The following is an 18236-nucleotide window of genomic DNA, read 5'->3' as shown; positions in this document are numbered from 1 at the left end:
AAATTGCTGGAGATCCTTGGGGACAGGAGGATTTTGGCTCTCATGCTTCCGAGAGAAACAGCTTTCGAGAAATCTGTTCGCCTACCTCTTCTCAGTGAAACTTCATTTAAGAAGGGACTGTTGGTTAATAATAATAATAATTACGGTATTTGTGAAGCGCTTACCGTGTGACAGGCACTGTACTAAGCCTGTCCTCTGGGATGGATTAAAAGCAAATCGGGATGGACACAGTTCCTGTCCCGCGTGGGGTTCAGAGTCTCAATCCCCCTTTTACAGACGAGGTAACCGGGAAGTGAAGCGACTTGCCCCAGGTCACACAGCAGACAAGTGGCAGGTCGGGAATAGAACCCACGACCTTCTGACTCCCAAGTCCGTGCTCTAACCACACCACCACGCTGCTGGGCTGACTGTTCGATCAGTCGATCCGTTCTTCTGGGGGTCGGCAGGGAAAATCGATCCACGGCTGGAGAGGAAGGGCAAAAGAAATCAATCTTTCAATCGGTGGTATTTATTGAGCGCTTACCGTGTGCAGGGCACTGTACCAAGCGCTTGGGAGAGTCCGACACGATCCCTGGACCGTACCATCAACGGGAAGCACCTTTCTCTTTCTACCTGACACGTCAATTAATCAGTGGTATTTACTGAGTCTTACTTTGTGCAGAGCACCGTACTAAGCGCTTGGGAGAGGACAATGCAGCAGAATTCGGAGACGTGTTTCCTGCCCATGAGGCGCTTACGGTCTAGAGGGGAGACAGATTTTTAATTAATTACGGATATCTACATAAGAGCTGTGGGGCTGAGGGTGGGGGGGATACCCAGTGCTTACGGGGTGCGAATCTAGGCGCAAGGGCGACCCAGAAGGGAGTGAGAGTGAAGTCAATGACGACTTAGTTGAGGAAGGCCTTTTGGAGGAGATGTGATTTTAACGAGGCTTCGAAGACAGGGGAAGTCTGAGGGATCAACAGCGGCCACGCGAAGCTCGGGGCCCGCCGTGGTTTTGGCCAGTAGCCATATCTGAGGGCTTGGCACATCTGGTGTATCAGTCGGGGTCAATGGAAAGCCTTAAGGCATGGGAGGAGAGTTTGGATTTGATGATGAGGTGACCCCGGCAGCCTGCGGAGAGCTGGGAGGATGGGGATGACGGGCCGAGCTGTGAGAGAGAAGGCTGATTTCACAGACAGGGCCCGGGAAAGTGAGAGCGTGGCTCAAACAGTTCGTGGAAATCTACAGAATGGCAGTTCGAATAATGACTGTGGCATTTGTTAAGCACCCTCGAGGTGAGCGCTGGGGTGGATACAAGGAAATCGGGTTGGACCCAATCCCTGTCCCTCGTGGGGCTCACGGTCTCAAACCCCAGAGAAGTGAGGCGACTTGCCCAAGTTCACACAGCAGACAAGCAGCAGAGTCAAGATTAGAACCCATGGCAGGCCAGGCCTGTGCTCTATCCACTGTACCATGCTGCTTCTTGAAAGGCAGCATTCCCTCTTCCCAAAATTACTCTTCACTTTTTGACCCACTGCTGCTTTTCTGTGAGAAACGCTTGCTAAATCAAGCCCCCACTTGGTTCCTAATTAAGCCACTCCTTAGAATTAACGGCACCATTCAGAATGCAGTAGTCAAACCTTTCCAGGGATTTAATAACCGTCTTTATTAAACGCTCACAATGAGCCGAGCGCTGCCAGACACGGGCATTCATTTATTCATTCAGTTGAGTTGTACTTACTGAGCGCTTACGGTGTGCAGAACACTGTACTAAGAGCTTGGGAGAGTACACTATAACAATAAACAGACACATTCCCTGTCCACAGCCAGCTTACAGTCCCTGTCCCACATGGGGCTCACACGACAGGTACCGAATCCCCATTTTACAGATGAGGAAATCGAGGCACAGAGAAGGGAAGTGACTTGCCCAGAGTTCAAGCAGCAGACAAGTGGCCGAGTCGGAATTGGAACCCGGGTCCTCTGACTCTCAGGCCCGGTCTCTTTCCACTAGGCCACGCTTCTGACCTAGGCCATCTGGAAAAACGTCAACGGAGTCCTCGGCGCCCCGCTAAACCCGACGCTGTACGTCGGTTCGAAATCGTCTCGTAGCCATCGCTAGCTTGGACCCATCATTCAACTTACTAAAATAGGCCAAAAAATCTAAAGCGGGTAGAGAAAAATGTTTCTGATGGATAACTTAACTCCCCGTGCCCTTGATGATCTCTGTTTAAGCTCAAAGACATTTAGAGAGCTGGTATTTCCTTCTTATATAAACAGCCTCGGGCCTCCGAATCCGAGTCGGTAAATCAGAGAGGTGGCCTGCTCATCACTGGAGAGGAACATTCTGGGCAAAAGGTTTTCCTCTCCGGGCCGCCAGCCACGGACTTTCAGCTGCCAGGAAGGCGATGGAGCTGGAACGCCGGCCTCAGGAGCCGCTGCCTCCTCCCCCTGCCCCCAGCCCCACCTCCATCTTTCACGCTCTCTACTCTCTCCAGCCCCAAACCCCGCGAGCCGCCCGGCCAGAACTTGGTGGGTGAGTTTTTCCAGGCACTTGGACTGGCTAACCGACCCACCGAACATTTCAAAGAGCATCTCTGTCCATCCATCATCGCTTGCTGCCCTCCTCTCAAGGTGACTGGAGCTTCAGCGTCTGTGACCCACCAGAGGGGTGGCTTGCGTGGATAAAAATGGAGAGGAAGCTCTCTTTCTAAGGTTGATTGTGCCCTCCCGCCCCCCCTCGCCCCTGCTACGATAGCAGTCTTTCCCTGAGTCACGAAGGGGGTGTTTTGAGGCCACGGTGGAAAAGAGCAAATCCACTGGGTGTGGTCTTCCAGCCAAGTCAACACTAGCACACACCAGGAAGGAGCGTGGCCTAGTGGAAAGTGCGTGGGCCGGGGAGTCCGAGGACCCGGGTTCTAATCCCGGCTCCCTCACTTGACTGCCGTGTGGCTTTGCACAAGTCACTTGACTGCTTCGTGCCTCAGTTCCCTCATCTGCAAAATGGGTATTCGACACCCGATGTCCCTCTGACCTTGACTGTACGACCTGATGATCGCGTATCTACCCCGGTCACCTTGAGAGGAGGGCCGCAAGTGATGATGGATGGAACAGAGACGCTCTTAGAAATGTCAAAGTGCTTAACAAACACCACAGTTATTATTATTATTACACCGCTCGGCAATCCCTTCAGCACTTAATAATTAATAGTACCTGGGGTGTTTGTAAAGCACTTACTCTGTGCCAAGCACTGTAAATATAAACTCATCAGGTCCCTCCTACTTTGGGACAGATAGAACAGATATTGAAACATGGATGGCATAAAATCTTTTCACTCCGTCCTAAGCTCTTCCCCGTGAAGGGGCTGCACGACTAAATCAGTTCAATCAATCAACCACATTTACTGAGCACCTTCCCAATCCATCAGCCTGGTGGGGGGAAACGGACAGCTAGACACAGATCTTTTGCAGATCTTTCGCAAAACAACGCCATGGCTGCTGATTGCTGAAATAGGGCAGGCAAGCGCAAGTTCAGTGTTCGGCCCACAGTGAGCACTCAATAAATACGATTGAATGAATAGATGATAGATAGATTCATCAATAAATATGAGTGACTCTGTCAAGAATACGCATAAATGATAAGTAAGGACAGCTGTTGGACGGATGCATCCTAACTCGTACGTATGTTGTGTTCCATCCGCGTTTGATTTGATGCATTTATTTAGTTTGTCCTTTTTTCCTTAGTGGAATGAACTCCTTGAAGGCAGGGATCACGTCTTCCTTTCCTCTGGATGGAAGGCAGAGCTTTCTGCCCACAGTGGGGTTTCTGAAAACGATGCTGACTCGCCTGCCGACACCAGAGTAAAACCTTGTCTTTTGAAACACGGGCGATGGGGGGAAAATGGTGTCTGAGATGAACGGGGTTGGAGTATTCCATATTTTTATTGAAGAACAATAGCCCACCTACCTAACTGCAGTGTAGCTGTTGCTTCAAATGACTCACTGTTTTGAATAAATGGATATCAGACGAGCTAGGTCCTACCGTGCCTTCTGAAACAAGTCTTTGCCGAAATCAAAGCATCTGACAAACTAGACGTCTGATTTTTAAAACACTCGCTCAAGCAGTACGGCCCGAAAGTCAGGTGAGAAGTCGGAAGAGAGCTAAAAATGTTGGCATTCGAATCGCTCTTGGATAGATTTCGACTACGGGCGATGGATTAGATCTGAACTACCCTCTAGGCAAAACAGCAGTCCCTGACCCCAGAGGGATGAATAAAAAGCAAGGCTTCAGGAGAATAAATAAGTAATAAGGGCAGGCGAGTGTGTGTGTGAGAATAAACAAGTAATAAAGTTAGGAATTTCTCAGTCAGTCGTGTTTATTGAGCGCTTTCGGTGTGCACGGGACTGTACTGAACATTTGGGAGAGTACACTGTAACAATATAACAGACACACTCCCTGCCCACAGCAAGCTGGCAGTCTAGAGGGTGTGTGAGCATTAGAGAATAAATAATAAGGGTGGGAGTCTCTCTGGGTGTGTCAGTGTGTATATATGTGTGCATTAGAGAATAAACGAGTAATAAAAGTTGAGTATACACACTTACACGCAAACACACCCTTATTACTTATTTACACACTCCTTCCCTTATTTGCATGCTTAAGAGTGAGCTTGACTTGACCTGCAAAGGTAAAGAAGCATTCATTCATTCATTCAATAGTATTTATTGAGCGCTTACTATGTGCAGAGCACCGAACTAAGCGCTTGGAATGGACAATTTGGCAACAGATAGAGACAAACCCTGCCCAATGATGGATGGGCTCACAGTCTAATCGGGGGACACAGATGGACAAAAACCAGACAACATAATCACGATAAATAGAATCAAGGGGATGGACACCTCATTAACAATATAAACAGGGTAATATTTGACCACAGTGCTGAAGGGAGGGGAAAGGGGAAGGCGTGCCTAGTGGTTAGAGCCCGGGCCTGGGAGTCCGAAGGACCTGGGTTCTAATCCCGTTCCGCCACTTGTCTTCTCTGTGACTCTGGTCAAGTCATTTCACTTCTCTGGGCCTCAATTACCTCATCTGTGAGCTCCATGCGCTCACACCGGGTTGGACTGGGTCCAACCTAACTGTCTTCTCTCTATCCCAGTACTTAGTCCAGTGCCTGGCACATAGTAAGCGCTTAACAGATACCGTTACAAAAAAAGAGAATTGCGATCCACCCGAAACAGGCATCAGTTTCACAGGGAGGCTGTTAGCCTCATTATAAATCGAACACAGGCATGAAAAAAACGTGAGCACATCTGACAGGTTTCCCTAATGCCGACCTAAATGCAGATCAATAGTCCCAACTCTCAGCCTGGATCCTCAGTTTCCCTACTTTCGCAGCCTCCAGTTCAGTTCCAAAAACACCACCCGAAAGCCAGCCTATCTCCGATTACGTAAGAAGTCAGGTTTGAGGAATGAGTAATGTGTAGACAGACCATTTTCTCTGTGGAAGGGAAAGCCTTTTCTGAAAATGGTAGTGTGAACAAGTTACAAGTTGTCTTTAGCAGAACTGCACGAGGAAAATGAGAGATAGCATGGTTCTTGGTCCCATTTTCCTTTTGCAAAGTCATCTCTCTCCCCACATCTGCTTCTGAAAAACCAGGGCCCCAGCAAGCTTTTCCTGAAGCTACCTCTGCAGTGGCTTCGCCATCTTCTTATCACCAATGAGGAATGTGGAAAGATTCAGCTCCCAGTTAGATCGGACACCTAGAAACTATCCTTCAATTCCAGGGGGAAGCTTTTCATCCCAAGTTGTAGTTTCCCTCTGTTTTTACTGGATTTCCTTTTCTTGTTTTCACAGAAGAGAAGCAGCCTTCCTTAGAGGTTAGAGCTCGGGCCTGGGAGTCAGAAGGACCTGGGTGCTAAACCCGGCTTCACCACTTGTCTGCTGGGACCTGGGGCAAGTCACTTCCTTTCTCTGTACCTCAGTTACTTCATCTGCATAACGGGAATTAAGACTGTGAGCCCCATGTGGGACAGGGACTGTGTCCGACCTGATTAGCTAGCTTAGTACACTGCCTGGCACAGAGTAAGCCCTTAATGAATATCATTTTTTTTTTTAAATCACATTTCTAATTGTCGAAAAGAGCTTTCCCTCTGCTGAACACTGTGCCTCTCCCACCCGCTGAGCCCCTGCCAGGGATTCAATCTCTGGCCCTTTCCGTTCAACAGCTTAGAGTTCACCGGCTCACCAACACCCACGAGAAGAATGTTAAAAGCTGCACTTTGGCTCAGACTTCATCTTCAGTGTGGCTTAAGTGTCTCTTTCCTCTTTTTCTTTTATGTCAAACTGATATTTGCATTTGCAAAAGAAACGAGGCCAAAAAAAGTGCAGTCTTTCCCTCTCCTTCCATACACCTCGGCACTTGAGTCAGCCAGTCGATCGAACAACGGTATTTATTGAGCCCTAACCATGTGCAGAGCACTCCACTAAGCCCTTGGGAGAGTACACTATAAGAGAGTTGGAAGAGACCTTCCCTGCCCACAAAGAGCAGGAGAGACAGACATTAATAGAAATGAATAAATTACGGACGCGTACGTAAGCGCTGTGGGGCTGAGGGAGGGGTGAATAGAGGGGTGCAAATCTAAGAATAAGGGCGACACGGAACGGAGTGGGAGAAGAGGAAATGAGGGCTTAGTCGGGGAAAGCCTCTTGGAGGAGGTGTGCGTTCAATATATTCGACAGATATAAAGAGGAAGGCTGTCCCGGGCCGGAGGCAGGACACGTGCAAGAGGTCGGAGGCGAGAGAGATGAGATTGCGGTGCCCTGAGAAGGTTGGTAGTCGAGGAGCCGAGTGTGAGGACGGGGTTGTAGTAAAAGAATAGTGACTTAAGGTAGGAGGGGGCCGGGTGAATGAGTATTTTAAAAATCAATGGAAAGGAGTTTCTGTTTGATGCAGAGGTGGCCGGGCAACCACTGGAGGTTCTCGAGGAGCGGGGAGATGTGGACGGAACGGTTTTGTAGAGAAAGGATCCAGGCTGGAGAGCGGAGTAGGCACCAGAGTGGGGAGAGACAGGAGGCAGGGAGGTCAGCGAGGAGGTCGAGTCAAGGCGGGAAAAGATAAGTCCTTGGACAAGTGGTAGCCGTCCGGATGGAGAGGAAATTGTGGATTTTAGGGCTATTGCGAAGGTTGAACTGACAGGACTTGGTGACAGCCAATCATTCGATCGATCAGAGGCACTTAGCTGTAGGTACTACATTTAGCTTGAGAGAGGAAGCTTTCCTCAGTGGAAAGAGGCCGGGCTTGGGAGTCAGAGGTCATGGGTTCTAATCCCGGCTCTGCCACTTGTCAGCTGTGTGACTGTGGGCAAGTCACTTCACTTTTCTGGGCCTCAGTTACCTCATCTGTAAAATGGGGATTAAAATTGTGAGCCCCACGTGGGACAATCTGATCACCCTGTACCTACCCCAGTGCTTAGAACAGTGCTCTGCACGTAGTAAGCGCTTAGCAAATACCAACATGATTATAGCAAGGCACACCTGAAGAGGAACAAGGATTAAAAAGAAACATTAGGATGAAACAGCCGGAGAACTGAATGTCCAGATAAATAAATACATAAAAAATGAATGAATGAATAAATTAATAAATAACTGCATATGTTCATGAGAGCTGAAGGGAGGGATAAAGTAGTCAGATGCTGTCAGCTACGATGACTAGCTATGGCCCTGATCTTATACATCTCCTTAAAGGGAAGCACGTGGCCTAGGGGAAAGAGCGTGGGCCCGAGAATCAGAGGTCCTGGGTTCTAATCCGGCCACTGCATTTTCATGGTAGTGGTTTGGCCGGTGAGGAGAGGGTGCGTTTTAGCAACGTTGTGAAGGTGAAACTGACAGGATTTAGTGATGGATTGAATCCGTGGGTGGAACGAGAGAGAGGAGTCAAGGATCCCGTCAAGGTTCTGGGCTTGTGAGACGGGAAGGACGCTGGTGCCGTCTACAGCGATGGGAAAGTCAGAGGGAAGATGGGGGGTGTTCTAAAGAGGAGCCGCTCTCCCGAGACTCCTTTTCCTCAGAAAAACCTCCTGGTTTGTGGGGGCAGAGCGAGGCCTGGCTAAGAGAAAGAAAGAACCTTCCAGATGGCACCAGGAGGAGGTACAACCTGATTGCTTCTTTTTTTCTCCCTCCTCCCTCCGCGGTCAGCCCTTTGGGACCAGGGTGGGAGCAGAGAAATCTGGAGTCAGGCCAGGTAGAGAATCAAACGTTTCACATGTCGCATCCCCCGGCAGGGGAAAACCAGTCCGTGTGTTTGGAAGAGTGGATCCCAGCCAGTCCTCCGGCCCCCGCTCAGTTGGGTTCCGAGTCCTGCCCCGCCATCACAAACTTCCCAGGCCGAGCGCTCGCTTGCCAGCTCTGGAGGGGAGAGTTGATAAATGGAGTGAGCCCGGTATGAACCAGAGCTGAGGGCCTCTTCCAGACCTCCCGGCCTCACCCAGCAGTAGCGTTTCCAGAATGAGAGCCGAGAGGGCCTCTGGGGCCAAACCTCCTGTGGAGGAACAGATAATAATAATAATTTTGGTGTTTGTTCAGCGCTTACTATGTGCAGGGCACTGTTCTAAGCTCTGGGGGAGATACGGGGTCATCAGGTTGTCCCACGTGGGGCTCCCGGGCTTCATCCCCATTTGACAGATGAGGGAACTGAGGCACAGAGAAGGGAAGGGACTTGCCCACAGTCACCCAGCTGACGAGGGGCAGAAGAGGGATTCGAACCCATGACCTCTGACTCCCCAGCCCGGGCTCTTGCCACTGAGCCACGCTGCTTCCGTCCATCAGGCGCATACAAGAGCCGCCTGCAGCTCTCCCTCCGTCCAGCAGAGGGAGCTGTGGGGCCGCGGAGCCCGCCCGGGGGAGGGGGCGGGGCGGTCTTCATTCATTCATCCATCCATCCATTCATTCATTCATTCATTCGTATTTATTGAACTTTTACTAGGTGCAAAGCACTGTACTAAGCGCTTGGAATGGACAAATGGGAAGGGAGAGGGGGAGGAGCAGAGGGAAAGGGGAGAAAGGGGGCTTAGCTGAGGGGAGGTGAAGGGGGAGCAGAGGGAAAAGGGGAAGCTGAGTCTGGGAAGGCCTCTTGGAGGAGGTGAGCTCTCAGTAGGGCTTTGAAGAGGGGAAGAGAGTGAGTTTGGCGGAGGTGAGGAGGGAGGGCGTTCCGGGACCGCGGGAGGACGTGGGCCGGGGGTCAACGGCGGGACAGGCGAGAACTGGGGACGGATTCCCCACCTCCGGTTGGGGATGGCCTCTTTTAGAGGCCGGGCCTCACCTCAAATTGTCAATTAATACGACTGACTGACTGACTGACTGAATGAATGAACTTCTCTTCCTCCTTCTCTTTTTATTCCCCTTCTCCTCCTCCTCCTCCTTTCCCTCCTCCTCCTCCTTTCCCTCCTCCTCCTTCTCCCCATCTTCCTCCTCCTCCTTCTCCCCATCGTCCTCCTCCTCATCTTCCTCCTCCTCCTTCTCCCCCATCTTCCTCTTCCCCCTTCTAATAATGTTGGTATTTGTTAAGCGCTTACTATGTGCCGAGCACTGTTCTAAGCGCTGGGGTAGACACAGGGGAATCAGGTCGTCCCACGTGGGGCTCACAGTCTTCATCCCCATTTTACAGATGAGGGAACTGAGGCACAGAGAAGTTAAGTGACTCGCCCACAGTCACACAGCCGACAAGTGGCAGAGCTGGGATTCGAACTCATGAGCCCTGACTCCAAAGCCCGTGCTCCTTCCACTGAGCCACGCTGCTTCTCATCTCCATCTCCTTCTCCATCTCCTCTCTCAATGTAGCCCAGTGGAAAGAGCCCGGGCTGGGGAGTCAGAGGTCATAAATTCTAATCCCGGCTCCTCCGCTTGTCAGCTGTGTGACTTTGGGCGAGTCACTTCACTGGGCCTCGGTGACCTCAGATTGTCATTGAGACTTGTGACCCCCTCCCTACACGACTGCCCCTCGGTCTACTCCTTCCTTCTAGTCTGCAGAGGTGTCCAGTAATTCATTCATTCGGTCGTATTTATTGAGTGTTTACTATGTGCAGAGCACTGTACTAAGCGCTTGGAATGTACAGTTGACAGCAGGCCATTCAGGAGGCGCTGACAAACACATCAGCCGGAAAATGCTGTAGAGCAGGGCCAATATGTTATCAATAAAAACCCAAATTGCACCCCCCTCCCAACCTGTCATTTAAAAATAAATACAATCGAGGCGTTCGTTAAGCACTTACTATGTGTCAAGCGCTGCTCTAAGCGCCGGGGTAGATGCAAGATAATAATAATAACAATAATAATGATGCTGGTATTTGTTAAGCGCTTACATGTGCAAAGCACTGTTCTAAGCGCTGGGGGGATACAAGGTGACCAGGTTGTCTCATATGGGGCTCACAGTTTTAATCCCCATTTTCCAGATGAGGTCACTGAGGCCCAGAGAAGTGAAGTGCCTTGCCCAAAGTCACACAGCTGACAAGTGGCAGAGTCGAGATTAGACCCCACGACCTCTGATTTCCAAGCCCGGGCTCTTCCTGCTAAGCCATGCTGCTTTTCTCAACTGACTGACTGAATGACTGACCTTCCTTCCAAAGAGTAACACCCACAGATTATTCCTCGGGTTTCTGGGATAATAATAATAATTATGGTGTTGAAGTGCTTAATTAGGCACTGTACTAAGCGCTGGGGTGGCTACAAGCAAATTGGGTCGGACACAGTCCCTGTCCCAGGTGGGGCTCCCAGTCTCAATCCCCATTTTCCAGATGAGGCGATCGAGGCCCAGAGAAGTGAAGTGACTCGCTCAATGTCACCCAGCAGACGAGTGGCGGGGCCGGGATTAGAACCCGTGACCTCCTGACTCCCAGGCCCGGGGCTCTATCCACGACGCCATGTTGCTTCCCGTGTTAAGGTCATTTATAACCATTCTCCTTACTACATTTGTTATAATATTTGTTAAGCCCCTACTATGTTTCAAGCACTGTTCTGAGCGCTGGGGTAGATAAAGGATTGTCAGGTCGGACTCGGTCCCTGTCCCACGTGGGGCTCAAAGTCTAAGTAGGCGGGAGAACGGGGTGGCGCGAACTACTGCTAGGCTTGCTAATGGAGGCTCCAGTAATAATGGAAGTTATTGAGCAAACAGGGAAGCCCGAGTTCCATCCCCTGCCGACCAGGAGCTTAGAGAGAAGTGGCTCAGTGGAAAGAGCCCGGGCTTGGGAGTCGGAGGTCATGGGTTCGAATCCCGGCTCTGCCACTTGTCAGCTGGGTGATTTTGAGCAAGCCACTTCACTGCTCTGTGCCTCAGTTACCTCATCTGTAAAATGAAGATTAAGACGGTGGGACAACCTGATTACCCTGTAACCCCCTCAGTGCTTAGAACATTGGGTGAACACTTAAATACTATCATTTATTATTATTACTCTGCACTCAGCAGCTCTGCGCTCACTAAGCGCTCTATACATACAACTGATTGATTGATGTAGACGGTGACAGGCATCGACTACATAGCCCCCTTCAATAGTTCATTGCATTATGTAAATGATAACGGCCCGCATAACCAGAGTAACAAGGAGAAGCATCTAAGTCAAAGCTGGGCCTTCAGGCAGGAAATACGGACTACGAGATACGTGCCCTTTTCATCTCCGAGCAGGGCAGATTTTAAACGAAAGTGCCGTGCCCGGGTCGGGGAGGGGGTGTCTCAGACCCGGAACGCTTTCTTTTAATCCAGATTTTTATTTTTTCTTTCCTGGCTAGGCGTAGGGCAGAGAGACTGAGAATTCACGTCCCCGGACGACGCAGGAGACCCAAGACCTAGAACATTTCCTCCTATTCTTAAAATTCAGGGTTCTGGCATTTAGAGGAAAAGACCGCCACCCCCTCTTTCCCGCCGCGGACCCAGAAGCTGAAGAAAAATGAGAGTTCAGGAGGTGTTTTCTTTCTAAATTTCTAAGGCGAGAAGTTGAGTGCAAACAAACCCGTACGGAAGCAAGTGAGAGCAATGCAATGTTCTTATGATTATAATCATTTCATTAGCTGCAGTTGCTCAGCGCTTTCGGGTGGGAGAGAATGGGGAAGGAAATACTTTTTTCGCTTAAATGTTTCTGATTCTCGGCCTCAAAGGAAAGAGCTGTTGGTCTGGATCTTACCATTCCTTTCAGGAATCTGAAGTAAAACTGTTCAGCTGCTTATGAACTTTTTCAAGTTAAGTTTGAGCTTTTTTTTTTTTCTTTCACTCGATTCAGAAATGGTTTTGTTTCCAAAGCTCAAACTTGGCCTCTCCAAAGTCTCCAAGGAGGAATGCATGTTTCTACTCTGCCAAGTCTGGGGGGAAAAAAAAAGAAAGAAAGAAAGAAAAAAGAGATCTGTTTGGAAATAAAGAAGTTATAAGGGAGTGGAAATAGCCGTACTGCCCGTGAACTGGACCTCTAGTTTTCTTTCCCTTTTAAACACTCAAGCTGCGCCATTTGGAGCAATAATTAACCGTTTGCTCTGCCAAATCTTGGTATTTAATTGAAGGACAGAAAAAGAAAATCAACAAAACACTGAAAGTGAAGGGGGAATGAAACTGTGAGCTCTGAGTTAGTGGTGTCATTCACACTAGGCGGAGAGTCCCGCAACTGGATTGTTTGCATCTATAAAAGTCTCATAAATGATTTCTTCCTGTGACCTTAGCCAGGATGGAAGGAAATGACGTCTGCCTCCTGCAGCTTGGTAAGTGAGCAGCTTGAAGAATAGTGAATTCCCGAGGTGATGGATCCATTTGGATCCATTTAGCGCGCCGTATTTCGGATGCGGGCCCGGAGGGGGAAGGGGAGGGAAGAGGATGACACTCGCTGAGCGAGAGATCCAGCCGTTCACCACATCCCCCTCCACAGGTTTGACACCTGCTTGATGGCGTGACCTCCCGCCCCCCCCCCCCCCCCCGCCAACACCCACCCACCCAGGGACCTCAGCCTAGAGATGAGGTCGGTGTGCCGCGACGAGCTGCGCTTCAGCGAAAACTGGCTGCAACAGACACCCACCTCAAGTGTCCCTGGAGCTGCGACTTGCCATTTCCTGATCTGTGGGGTGAAAAGCATCATTTGTCCCCAGACGCCCTTTCAAAAGCTAAATGGGCCCAAAGACCAGCCTGCAGCCATCTGAGAGAAATGAACAAACTCGGGTGTGGTTTTGTCTGACAGGAGCCAGCCTGAGCTTTGTTTGGTTTTTTCGATTGGGGTTGGTTTCTTTTAATGGCATTTGTAAAGCGCTTAGTGGGTGACCGGCACTGGACTAAACGCTGGGGTAGATACAAGATCATCAGGTTGGACACAGTCCACGTCCCACATGAGGTTCACAGTCTTATTCCCCATTCTAACGAACACCATTAAAAAAAAAGGTGGTGGAGCCGGAATTAATAATAATAATGATGATGATGGCATTTGTTAAGCGCTTACTACGTGCCCCAGGTGCTCTGACTCTCAGGCCCGGCCTCTTTCCACAGTGCTTCTAAAAATCTGCTGGAAAACCTTGGTGATTCAGCCACATTTTCAACCTGAAAGAATCAACCTATGGCTACGGCTTCGCTTAAGACGTGTCTACCACACAGACGAGGGAGGCAGAGGGCCAAGGCAAACGGTCCGATAATTCCTGTGGAATGCTGATCTGGGAGAGAGCTTGCTGGATCAATCGATTAATCAATCGATCGCGTTTAGTGAGCACCTACCGTGCGCTGAGTGTTGTCCTAAGTGCTCGGGAGAGAGCAGTGGAGTTAGGAGACCCGCACCCTACCTGAGATGAATTTTCACAGTCTAGGAGGGGAGACAGAGACAATCTGATATTTTACCGACGAAAGGAAGAGGTGGAGTGTTTTAGTAATGGGGTGTGCACAGCAGATAAACAGGAGTGTGAAGGGTGGGTGTGATAGACTCTAGTTGACTGTTTACGCTGATTAAATTACCCAGAGCCCTCAGTTCCACGCTCAGTCTGGTGGCTTATGTGGGCTACAAGAATTAAGGCCGCCGATTGCCGGCCGGATGTCCTCGGGCAAGTTACCTACATTTTCTGGGCCTCACTTTCCTCATCTGTAAAATGCGCATGAAATTCACGGGCCCGGCAGGCAGAAGGTCATGGGTTCTAATCCCGGCTCTGCCACGTGTCCGCTGGGTGACCTAGGGCAAGTCGCTTTACTTCTCTGTTGCCGCAGTCACCTCATCTGAAAAAATGGGGATTGAGACGGTGGACAGAGACCTGATTTGCTTGGATCCACCTCAGGGCTTAGCACAGTACCTAGCACATAGTAAGCGCTTAACAGATACCACCATTATTATAATAATTACTATTATTAACAACTACCATGATGATGATTATTATTAGTCCAGGGCCTGGCACATACTAAGCGCTTAACTAATACCGTGATGATGATTACTATTGGTCCAGTGTCCGGCACATAGTAAGTGCTTAACAAATACCATGATGATGATGATGATGATGATTAGTCCAGGGCCTGGCACACAGAAAGACCTTAACAAATGCCACGATGATGATGATGATGATTAGCCCAGGGCCTGGCACATAGTAAGCACTTAACAAAGAGAAGAAGCATGGCTCAGTGGAAAGAGCCCGGGCTTGGGAGTCAGAGATCACGGGTTCGAATCTCGGCTCTGCCATTTGTCAGCTGTGTGACTGTGGGCAAGTCACTTCACTTCTCTGTGCCTCAGTGACCTCATCTGTAAAATGGGGATTAACCGTGAGCCTCACGTGGGACAACCGGATGACCCTGTATCTCCCCCAGCGCTTAGAACAGTGCTCTGCACATAGTAAGTGCTTAACCAATACCAACATTATCATTATTATTATTACTGTGATGATGATGATTAGTCCAGGGCCTGGCACATAGTAAGTACTTATCAAATACCATGATGATGATGATGATTAGTCCAGTGCCTGGCAAATAAGCCCGTCAGAGGGCAGGGACTGTCTCTATCTGTTACCGATTTGTACGTTTCAAGCGCTTAGTACAGTGCTCTGCACATAGTAAGCGTTCAATAAATACTATTGAATAGTACATGCTTATCAAATACCATGATGCTGATGCTGATTAGTCCAGTGCCTGGCACATAGTAAGCGCTTAACAAACACCGTGATGATGATGATGATTATTAGTCCAGTGCCTGGCACATAGTAAGCGCTTAACAAACATCGTGATGACGATGATGATAAGTCCAGTGCCTGGCACATAGTAAGCGCTTAACAAACACTGTGATGATGATGATGATGATTAGTCCAGTGCCTGGCACATAGTAAGAGCTTAACAAACGCCGTGATAATGATGATTAGTCCAGGGCCTGGCACATAGTAAGCGCTTAACAAACACCGTGATGATGATGATGATGATGATGATGATGATTATTAGTCCAGGGCCTGGCACATAGTACGTGCTTAACAAACACCGTGATGATGATTATTAGTCCAGTGCCTGGCACATAGTAATTCATATGCATAGTAATAGCACCTGATTCCCCTGTGTCTACCCCAGCGCTTAGAACAGTGCTCTGCACATAGTAAGCACTTAACAAATACCATCATCATTATCATCATTAGTAAGCGCTTAACAAATACTGTGATGATGATTATATTGGCCCACCGCCTGGCATATAGTAAGCGCTTAACATATACCGTGATGATGATGATTATTAGTCCAGGGTGCCTGGCACATAGTAAGCGCTTAACAAACACCGTGATGATGATGATGATGATGATTAGTCCAGGGCCTGGCACACAGTACGCGCTCAACAAACACCGTGATGATGATTATTAGTCCAGGGCCTGGCACATAGTAAGCGCTTAACAAATACGGTGATGATGATTATATTGGCCCACTGCCTGGCATATAGTAGGCGCTTAACATATACCTTAACAGAGAAGCAGCGTGGCTCACTGGAAAGAGCACGGGCTTTGGAGTCAGAGGTCATGGGTTCGAACCCCGGCTCTACCACTTGTCAGCTGTGTGACTTTGGGCAAGTCACTTCACTTCTCGGTGCCTCAGTTCCCTCATCTGTAAAATGGGGATGAAGACCGTGAGCCCCACGTGGGACGACCTGATTCCCCTGTGTCTACCCCAGCGCTTAGAACAGTGCTCGGCACATAGTAAGTGCTTAACAAATACCAACATTATTATTATTATATACCGTGATGATGATGATGAGTCCAGGGTGCCTGGCACATAGTAAGGGCTTAACACACACCCTAATAAATAATAATAATAATAAAAAAAAGTCGGTCCTTCCCACCCCTCCCAGGTCAGCTGAGTCTTCCTTTGGCTTTCCCTCCCAACCCTTCCTTCCCTGGAAGTTGGGAATAGGAAGCCTGGAGCCCCAGGCCCACGTGACTCAGGAGCCCAGCCGCCTTCCCTAGAGTTGAAAGGTCACGGCGGCGGCTCCTCCCGCGCATGCGCGCACACGCCCCCCCCCGACCCCCTCCCTTCTTCCACCCGTGCGCATGCGCAGGTCGTGCAGCCGGGGACCTCCCCCCCCCCCCCACCGTGGGCGCTGTCAGTGCAGCCCGAGGCGTTGCTGCCCCGTGTGCATCCACATAATAATAATAATAATGGTATTTGTTAAGCCAAGCGCTGTTCTAAACGCTGGGATGATAATAATCATACTGTCGGTATTTGGGAAGCGCTTACTCTGTGCCCAGGACTGTGCTAAGCGCTGGGGTGGATACAAAGTCATCAGGTGGGCCCGCTTAGGGCTCACTGGCTTCATCCCCATTTTTACAGATGAGGGAACTGAGGCCCGGGGAAGGGAAGTGACTCATTCATTCATTCAATAGTATTTATTGAGCGCTTACTAGGTGCAGAACACTGTACTAAGCGCTTGGAATATACAGTGCGGCAACGGATACTCGCCCAGGGTAACCAGGTTGGCCCACGTGGGGCTCCCACTTTCCATCCCCATGGTGCAGATGCGCTAACTGAGGCCCGGGGAAGAATAGTAACGATGATGGTATTCGTGGAGCGCTTACTAGGTGCTCAGCACTGTTCTAAGGGCTGGGGTGGATACGAGGTCAGCGGGTTGTCCCACGTGGGGCTCACAGGCCTCGTCCCCATTTTACAGGTGAGGGAACTGAGGGCCAGAGAAGTGAAGTGATTTGCCCAGGGTAATCAGTTTGTCCCTCGTGGGGCTCCCGCTTTCCATCCCCATTTTGCAGATGCGCTAACTGAGGCCCAGAGAAGCGACTCGCCCAGGGTAACCACGTCGTCCCTCGCGGGGCTCCCACTTTCCATCCCCATTTTGCAGATGCGCTAACTGAGGCCCAGAGAAGTGACTCGCCCAGGGTAACCACGTCGTCCCTCGCGGGGCTCCCACTTTCCATCCCCATTTTGCAGATCCGCTAGCTGAGGCCCAGAGAAGTGAAGAAGTGACTCGCCCAGGGTAACCAGGTCGTCCCTCGCGGGGCTCCCACTTTCCATCCCCATGGTGCAGATGCGCTACCTGAGGCCCAGGAGAAGTGACGTGACTCGCCCGGGGTCACCAGGTCGTCCCTCGCGGGGCTCCCACTTTCCATCCCCATGGTGCAGATGCGCTAACTGAGGCCCAGGAGAAGTGACGTGACTCGCCCGGGGTAACCAGGTGGTCCCTCATAGGGCTCCCACTTTCCATCCCCATTTTGCAGATGCGCTACCTGAGGCCCAGAGAAGTGAAGTGACTCGCCCAGGGTAACCAGTGTGTCCCTCGCGGGGCTCCCACTTTCCATCCCCACTGTGCAGATGCGCTACCTGAGGACCAGAGAAGTGAAGAAGTGACTCGCCCGGGGTCACCAGTTTGTCCCTCGCGGGGCTCCCACTTTCCAGCCCCATTTTGCAGATGCGCTAACTGAGGCCCAGTGAAGTGACTCGCCCAGGGTCACCAGGTTGTCCCTCGCGGGGCTCCCACTTCCCCCCCCCCCCGGTGCAGATGCTCTAACCGAGGAATTCCAAACCGGCTGGGGAATTAAACCCCCCTCCCCCCCGCCGGGAATGACTTTCCCTCCGCCTCCCGGTCCCTTCCCTCCTACTGCTCCCCCAACAGGCAAAACTTTCTCCTTCCCGATGCGGAGACGGTCACAGACACCCTGCCACACTCTCTCTCACACACACACACACTCACCCTGACGTCTTTTTGCGCATTTCCTGCATTCGAGGCAGCCGGAGCGGGAGAGGGCCAGCGGCGAGGGAGGGGGTGGGGGGGAAGAAAAGGCCGGGGGGGGGGGGGGGCCA

The 18236-nt window shown here is 50.5% G+C and overlaps 1 long non-coding RNA gene across 1 annotated transcript; it reads right to left on the bottom strand.

Annotated features, from left to right (window-relative positions):
- Positions 1-316: 316 nt before the first annotated feature.
- Positions 317-18197, bottom strand: LOC114814337. Its single transcript, XR_003762127.1, has 3 exons — positions 18127-18197; positions 12145-12319; positions 317-463 (listed from the first exon to the last, which is right to left on the bottom strand). It is a non-coding gene; the product is annotated as an uncharacterized LOC114814337 (long non-coding RNA).
- Positions 18198-18236: the final 39 nt, after the last annotated feature.

Source organism: Ornithorhynchus anatinus, chromosome 9 (genome assembly GCF_004115215.2).
Source record: "Ornithorhynchus anatinus isolate Pmale09 chromosome 9, mOrnAna1.pri.v4, whole genome shotgun sequence".
Classification (NCBI taxonomy): Eukaryota; Metazoa; Chordata; class Mammalia; order Monotremata; family Ornithorhynchidae; genus Ornithorhynchus; species Ornithorhynchus anatinus.
Note: the sequence above shows the minus strand (reverse complement) of the source record. Positions and strands in the feature narration are given on the sequence as shown.